Here is an 8,731-nt window from a genome sequence, read left to right on the forward strand (position 1 = left end):
CAGTGGGCACGCCTTCGCGCCGTGAACACGTTGCACGTTCTCCCACCGTGCACACATCGCACATCCTCGCTCGCACATTCTCGCTCGCACATTCTCGCTCGCACATTCTCGCTCGCACATTCTCGCTCGCACATTCTCGCTCGCACATTCTCGCTCGCACATCCTCGAATCGCACATTCTCGAATCGCACATCCTCGCACGCACAAACTCGCGCTGTGCGGGTCGATAACCACGCACAGATAATCACGCAGAGCCTCGCACAATATTTTCAGTAGGGTAGTGGAGGAAGCAATAAGCAACAGCTTGTTCGATGCGCTGCGCGTACAACACGTGTGCGCTATAGTGAGTACCTGTCTCTTATTCTTGCGATAAATGAAGACACATCACTGCTGCCAAAAATTTAGCTGGAAAATTGAAAACGCTCGTGAGCAAAGTTTCACCTCATTCGCCACTGCAACGCAAAAAGGTTAACGCTACCTTTGTTAGCACTGAAGGTTTAGTGACCACAAATATTGCACCTGCTCTCCCCCCTAAATGCAGCCCACGCCGGAGCGAGAGAAATATAAAAGTAAACAAGTCGCAACGGCGCCCAATCCCTGACAATAAACCTAGTGAAACTTACACACAGTTTGAAGAAGCTGTAACCTGCCTTTGTTCTGATATTTAGATATCACGGTCGATACAAAACATATTTAGCGCGCGCATCGCCTGAAATGTCACGCACCTGGAAAATCCAGACCGATCATCGTAAAATACTTTTCCCACAAAATGAAGCTGAACATTATTTCCAAAAGAAAAAATTCAAAGATACTAAATAAAGCTCCGCTGATGATTTTTAGCATATGGTTAGGAAGGCACGAAAGCCACCTAGTTATCGCATTTACAAAAAGCAAATCTGCAGCTGATCAGCTGAGTTATAAAACTTTTCTTATCGGCCGTACACCATACGTTTATGACGAATCCTTGGAAACTGTTAAGGAAATCATATAGCAGCTGCCTAGAAATAGCATGCCACAAAATCACTCCAGGCCCGCAACTGCACGTACACCTCAGTCTACTGTTTGTTTTTCATTGCTTTTCCCTAACATCCGCTGTTTTATTTCCAAGCGAGACGAAATCTTCAGTCTTGTACGCTCCTCCAGCAGTAACCTCCTGCCTCGTATTAACCGAAACATGGCTAACTAGCAAAATTTATACAGTGAGGTTCTGACAGACTTACCGAACTTAGGGTTTTTCATAAGGATCGTCAAGGATCCCGCGGCGGAGGAGGTCTCTGCCTTTTCTGACTATTTATCATTCTCAATATTTTCGTTGATACTGATCTTGAAATGATGTGGCTTTTCTGCCGTTGTGCTCCTAAGTTTTCTCTTGGTGTTTGTTACAGACCCCCGCACAACTCGAACGTCTCAGAGAAGCCTAACTTGCAGTGTGAACTTACCACTAAATATAGAAAGTTACATATACTTCTCTCTTGCGATTTTAATTTTCCGGACATTGGCTCGACTACTCACACTATTATAGCATCAGGCACATTGGAAGCGAAGAATTTCATAGAAGTATGTCTGGACATTGGCCTTACACAAGGTTTTTCGACCCCACCAGAATAACACAAACGAGCGCAAACATCCTAGACCTACTAGTTGTCAGTCATCCCGAAAGTGTTAAATCAGTTACGATCCTTCCTGAAATAAGTTATCACGAAGTACTTCATACCAATATAACCCTAAAACCAAGTTTAAAATGAAAACATCCGTTTTTACTATAATAATAGCTATTCACAAATTAGTCGTGAACTAAACGCCTTCTTTCAATCTTTCCCATGTGATTTTCATAGCCGGTCTTTTGAAGAAAATTGGAAGAAATTTCCGAACTAACTAATCACTTTATCACTACGTTTACCTTCCGAGAGAATTCACTGAAATTATGGTTTATTGAATCATTAAAACGTTTGGAAAATTGAAAGAAACGTCTTTTTCGTGCAGCCAAAGCACAAACTAACCAAATCGCCTCGTATAAATACTACGCTGCCGAAAAGGCACATAAGTCAACCGCTCGGAAGACCAAGAATTCTTTTTTAGCAAGGACTTAACCAAAATACTTAATACTAATCCTCAAATTTCTGGCACATCATCAATCCTAAATACAAAAATTACCTGGAGTTTAGATTTAGTTAAATCCGGTAGGTTGCATATGCAAATACGACGTAGCTTCTCTTTCTGTTCTTCTTTCTCTTTTTCTTCTACTTTCCCTCTTCTTCTCTAAAGGTCTTCTTCTTTTCCTTTCCTTCATTTTTCTTATTTCCCTCTTTTTCCTTGCTCCTTCCTCTCCTCCTTCTTCTTCTCCTCCTTTATCCCCTTTCTTCTTCTTTTGATCCTTCTCCTCCTCCTCCATCTACTTCATCTCCTGCGTCCTTCTCCTCCTTTTCCTTCTGATCCTTCTTCTCCTCCTTCTCATCCGTCTACTTTTTCTCCTTCTCCTCCTCCTCCATCTACTTCATCTCCTGCGTCCTTCTCCTCCTTTTCCTTCTGATCCTTCTTCTCCTCCTTCTCATCCGTCTACTTTTTCTCCTTCTCCTTTGTCTCTTCCTTCCCCTCCTTCTTGTCCTTCCTCCCCTTCTTTTCCTTCTTAAGTAGAGTGCATATTTTGTCAGCGTAAAATTAAAGACAGGACTGAAAGAGAAGGACAAGGGACAAACACTGAAAGGGACAAACGCTGCCCTTGTCTTTCTCTTTTAGTCCTGTCATTTATTTTACGCTGAAAAAATATGCACTCTACTTATCAAGACCAACTAGCGCGTCTTTCTATGTTAATTATCCTTCTTCTTCTCGATCTTCGTCTCCTTCTCCTCCTCCTTCTTAGTATTCTCTTCCTCCTTTTTCATTTCCTTCTTCTGCTTCAACTTTTTCTTCTCTAAAGGTCAAAGGTCAAACATGGCTACCGGCCGGGTTTACGCGACGGGCTGAAACCTCGCGTAGTATTGCTTACGCAATCAAAATGATGTCACTATCACGAAGGAAATGGCAGAAGTTCTTAGTCATGCAGATTGTGCTCACATGCATAATATTGCATTTAAATCAGTGTTCACTAATAATCCGATGTGCTATTTCCTGTGCTAGACAACGTTTTTGATAGTATTGTCACGGACAATAGGACTAGACGTGGCTAAAAGGTAGGGCGAAGCTGCACCAGCAGCCTGAGTTTCGCACAGAGGGCGCGAGCCGACTTCAGCGCCTTTTCTTTCAGGCGCTACTTAAGAATATCGGGAGCGCAAGGTGGCATTACTCCCCCTCCTAACGAAACGAAAGCAAAGGCTCAGCGTGAGCGATGGGCGATGCAAGCTTAAACAAAAGGATCAGCACAGAAACTAAATAGAAGACGGAAGCGGAGTAAGGTGCGGTGCACGACAACGAAACAAGCGCATAGTACACTGCACATTATCGTGTGAAACACGGCTACTTGCGGACAACGGGCACCATTTTGGAGCGCGGATGCCGACGCGAGGGCTGCACAGTACCCGCTGGAAGAAATTCCTATGTCACTTCCGTGACACGGCGAAGAACTTCGTAAGATCCAAAATAACGCGACATACGTTTTTCAGACAAGCGTTTTTCAGAATGGCGTCGTAGTAGGCGCAGGGCATCGCAATATATCTGCATAAGTTTGATGATGGTATTCCACTGGAAAAGGTGGCGGATCAGCAGAATGTACCGAAGGCCTCAATGCTTGAAGCTCTTCGCGGACAATGCCAGCTACAGAGCCGACTATTGGCTGGGGAGCACCGAAAAGCGTCTGGAGTGTTTCGCGTAAAACAGAGCGGATGATATCGCGAAGATTCTGGGTGGCCCGAATGCCGAAAGCGGCTCCGCAACCGGATTCGCGGTGATTACCGGCCTGCCGTAGGTGGTACAGCGCTGCTGGAGCACCCGCTCTATCGTGACAGCTTCCGCAAGAAACCCGGCAACCGTGCTTGATAAATTACGCACGAGACCTGCAAAGAACTGCTCTTTAACACCGCGCATGAGGTGGCGCACATTTTTGTCTTCGGGCATGGCCGGGTCAGATCGTTGGAAGAGCCGGATCACGTCCTCCACATACGTGCTTACAGCCTCATTCGGCATCTGCATACGAGACTGTGAGGACCTTTCTGCTCGTTCTCGCCAATCCGCCTTGGTATAGGTCTCCATAATGCGTCGGCAGAACTCACTCCGTGATGTTAGGGTGGCTTCTCGGTTCTCGTACTACGTACGAGTGCCATCTTCCAGGCTGAAGAAGACGTTTCTAATTTTGGCGGCGTCGTCCTACTTATTGAATGAGGCGACCCGTTCAAACTGGATGAGCCAGTCTTCAACGTCTTCGGTCTGACTGAAATGGAAGGGCTTAGTCATGCTCTGGTTCGGCAAAGTACAGGGAACTAGAGCTTGCATGCAGGTCGAGATCGGGTGCGGTGCTGAACAGCAATGGCCCGTGCTCAGGGGGCAGGTACTAATTCCTCCGGGTCGAACTTTGCACAGGGGTGTCGACTGGCACAGGAGCTGAGTCCTGGGTGTGCGGGACATGTACTGGGATCGATACTCAGCAGCGACACTAAAATATGTCACGGAAAATAGGGCTAAACGTGCCTAAAAGACAGAGCGAAGCTGTACTAGCAGCCTGGTTTCCGCAGAGAGCGTGCGAGTCGACTTCAGCATCTTTACTTCCAGGCGCCACCAATGAATGTCAAGAACACAAGGTGGCAATATTGTCACTTGTTGAATTTAACACGTCTGGGATTCAATTACTGATTGATAAAATGAAACGTTCATCTTCAGCTGGCTTTAATAATATCAATGATAAATTCCTTAAGAGTACTAAACCCATCAGTGGCACATAATTATGCTTGCTATTACATCAATCACACTCTGCAGGCCAACTTTCACGAGACTGGAATGTTGGGAATGTCATTTCAATCTTCAAATCCGGTAGCACCAATTGTCCTTTAAATTATCGGCCCATTTGTTTAACAAGTGTGCCTTATAAGATCATGGAGCAGGTCATATTCTCCTATCTCATTGCTTTTCTGGATTCAAACAATGTTTTCCATCCTGCGCAGCACTAGTTCCAGAAAGGCTTTTCTTGTGGTACTCCACTAGCGCGTTTTATACATGACCTGCATGCCAGTCTAGATCTTAACCTACAAACTGACGTTATCTTTCTTGATTTTAAAAAGCTTTCGATAAAGTTCCTCACAAACGCCGGTTACACAAGTAACCTCATATTAACCTCGCTCCAGATGTGGTTATATGGTTTACCAAATTTCTAACTAACCGAACTCAATCCGTCTTCATAAATGAATATAATTGCATCGTCCTTTCTGTAATACCCGTGTTACACGGGCAGTTTCAACTGCCGTTCAGTTAAATCACAGTTCAGCGTTTTAACTGACGTTGAACTGAACGGCAGTCGACTGTAGTTACACGGAACATATCGCGAACCTCAGTTGACCCCCAGAGTCACGTGATCCTCCCCATGCAAGCAATCCTTACTAAAAGAGTGCTTTATTTTTCATATATAAATTACTTCATACAACATTTGCACACTTTATATTATTAAATTGCGCATTTAGCACGCGTTTTCTTTTTTGAGTATGGAGCAAATGAACTCGACACAAAGCCAAGTCAATCCATTTAAGGCACGTCTGGCTTTGCTGCTTAATCGTCGTTTTTTTGGTGCCGCTTCGCGCGCTTGTGTTTTGACACTCGTTTGAGTATTTAAAGTTGCAGGCTGGGACTTGCGCTAGCTAGGGCAGCAACCTTTCATGTGATATTAGAACGCACAGCGGTTGGAAATGTCGCCGACTCGGTCAATGCGGCGCGTCCGCTGACAGCCACCTTGTCAGTTGACTGGTTCAACTGGGACCGCCGACCTCAGTTTAACTGAACTGCAGTTGAGATTTCAACTGCAGTTGGCGCTGCCGTGTAACATCGCTAACTGTCGTTCAGTTCAACTGACCGCCAACTGAACTGCCGTTGAAAACGCCCGTGTAACAAGGGTATAACATCTTGAGTCCCTCAAGGTTTCGTACTAGGTCCCCTTCTCTATTTAATATACTTCAATGATTTACCCTTTCAAGTGTCATGTAAAATTCGCTTGTTTGCTGATGAATGTTCTTTATCAAACAGTTAGCAACACCCCTGATCAATTATACTTAAACAAAAAAACACAAGCTTCAGGATTGGCGCGAAATATGCAAATAGAACTATACCCTCACAAATGCAATGTACTCTGTTTTCATCGCCGCCGTAACACGCTCGAATCCCTTTATCAGATTGCCTCCATTCCCGTGCTACTAATGCAATCATACAAATAATTAGGCGTAACTCTCTGCCCTGCGTTGTCCTAGAAAACTCATATAACTAACACAATTTATTCAGCTAACAAATCCCATGGTTTTCTAAGACGTGATCTTCGCGATGCTGCCATGTACGTCAAGTTACTAGCTTACGAATCAGTTGTGAAATCAAAACTACCATATGCATCACCCATTTGGCGCCCACACCAAGCTTATACCCCAAGTGACACACATTACGTGGCCCACCTGGGGCCCGTACACGGGGAAGTTGGGCTTGGGCAACCATGATAATATCCATGAGGTACGGGGTTGGATTCCCAGTGCCGCCGGGCACCCACCGGTTTCCAATGGGTACAAGATTTCCCCCGGCCTGGTGCTCGGGTCTTCTGGGGTGAAATGCCTGGGAAAAGGGGCCATGAACCAAAAATGTTGGTTCAAGAAAAAAAAAAGGCCGCATAATGGGCGTTTGCCGCGCGAGGCGGACTTGGTGTTATCCGATGGCGGAACGAATCACTGCCACATCGGAGCAACTATTTGGGACCTATGACCCCTTTCACAAACATTTTACCCCAAAGAGCCGAGCACCAGGCCGGGGGACGCTTGTACCCATTAAAAAGCCAGTGGGTACCCGGCGGCACCGGGGTTTGAACTTGGTACAGTCGAGCGCGATTTGAAGGTTATCGCGCGAGCGTTGACCGGGAACATGAACAGCGCCATGGCCCAGAATTCTCTGTTGAGGCGAGGGAGGTATCAGGCCAGCTTCCCTCACTCTTTTTGCTGTTCCTTCAGCAGCCGTCACTCCCTGCTGGGACATCACGCTCTTCTTTTTTTCTTTTGGTTCTGTGAACAGGCAGTGACCGTTGTGCGCACGACGTATTCTTTGGTATTATCTGAAATTGGACTGTTTAGCGCAACAGATGGAAAGCTTAGAATAGAGAGAAAGGGCAGTGAGTTTGTCGCGGGGGTGATGGTTGTTGTATGAAACAGCGAACGAGGGAGAGAAGAGTGCGAAATGATAATTTTTACTGTTGCAAACCCGGCCGCCGGGTGCCTGTAGTGCTAGGCGGGTCGGCGCTCGCGCGATAATCTTCAAATCGCGCTCGACTGTACTTTCCGACCACGAGGCGGATGCTCTACCACCAGGCCACACTCCTTTTTTTTTCTTTATTGCATGAATTGGTACAAATACATCAGTAAAAGATCGTGGTTGCCATGCCCCTTGGCTGACAGCCGTGTTACTACCGAAGCGTGGCCTTGTGGTGAGCATCCGCCTTGTGAGCGGGAGGTACCAGGTTCGATTCCTGGTGCCGCCGGACAACCACCTACTTTTAAATGGAACTAAGCTTTTCCCCAGCCTGGTGCTCGGCTCTGTGGGGTGTATGTTTGGGAAAGGGGTCATAGGTCTGAAGTAATTGCTCCGATGTGGCAGTGATCAGTTCCGTCGTCGGACAACAATAGGTCCGCCTTTTGCGGCAAAAGCCAATTATGTGGCCATTTTTTTCAGCCCGGCCTTTGCAGGCCATTGTTCGAAACATTAAGCCCTCGAAGGAGCACAGCAGGGTTAGCAGAGCCTCTTCCAAACGCACACCCCTGAAAGAGCCGGGCGTCGGGCCGGGGGACGCTTGTACGCAATTTTTTCCGGTGGGTGTCCGGCGGCGGGTTTCGAACTGACCACCTCCCGCAGCCGAGACGGGCGCCCCCTTTAGGGACCAAGCGGGCAAGCCCAAATTAGGCTTGCCCCTGCTTTTTTATTCTGGACATCGTATAGGCGTGGGAAGGGCTAACTGAGTATATAATCCCACAAATGTCCTTCAAGGATCCCGCTTGAGGAATTTTAGGGCCGATGCAAAGAAAATTTGGGCTTTGTGTAGAAAACGCCTGGCTAATCTAATTGAGGCTTCCTACTCAAAACCGCAATAGGTCCCGCATAGGCCTCGGCGGTGTTAAATACGGGTATGCCTGCTCATTGCCTACATGGGACCCTTAAGGGGTTCTAGAGGGAAGGTCAAAGGGAAATGTAGGTTTCATTCAGACATTTCCTGGGCTGCCCCAGATGGGGCAGCCCACCAAAAACCTGGATATTTCCACATGGCCTGTAATGGGACAGGAAAGTGCTCCTTCCCGCTGTGCTCCTTTCTGCTGGGCCCTAAAGCGCGGGACATTTTAGGGCATATCCGATGCAAATGTGGGCATAAAGCGAATAGTAGATGGGCTAGCCCAAATGGGGCTGCCCACTCAGAAACTGAATAGATCCCGCCTGAATTTCATTCGGGCTGAAACACGGACATGCCTCCACGCCGCCCACATGGGTATTTCTTGGGTTGATTGCGGGCAAATGCAACATATATTCGTACTCCATGCAGTAAAAATAAGATAAGCAAAACTGGGGCTGCCCATGAGAGG

Source organism: Amblyomma maculatum, unplaced genomic scaffold (genome assembly GCF_055883805.1).
Source record: "Amblyomma maculatum isolate TAMU_Amacu unplaced genomic scaffold, ASM5588380v1 scaffold_13, whole genome shotgun sequence".
Classification (NCBI taxonomy): domain Eukaryota; kingdom Metazoa; phylum Arthropoda; class Arachnida; order Ixodida; family Ixodidae; genus Amblyomma; species Amblyomma maculatum.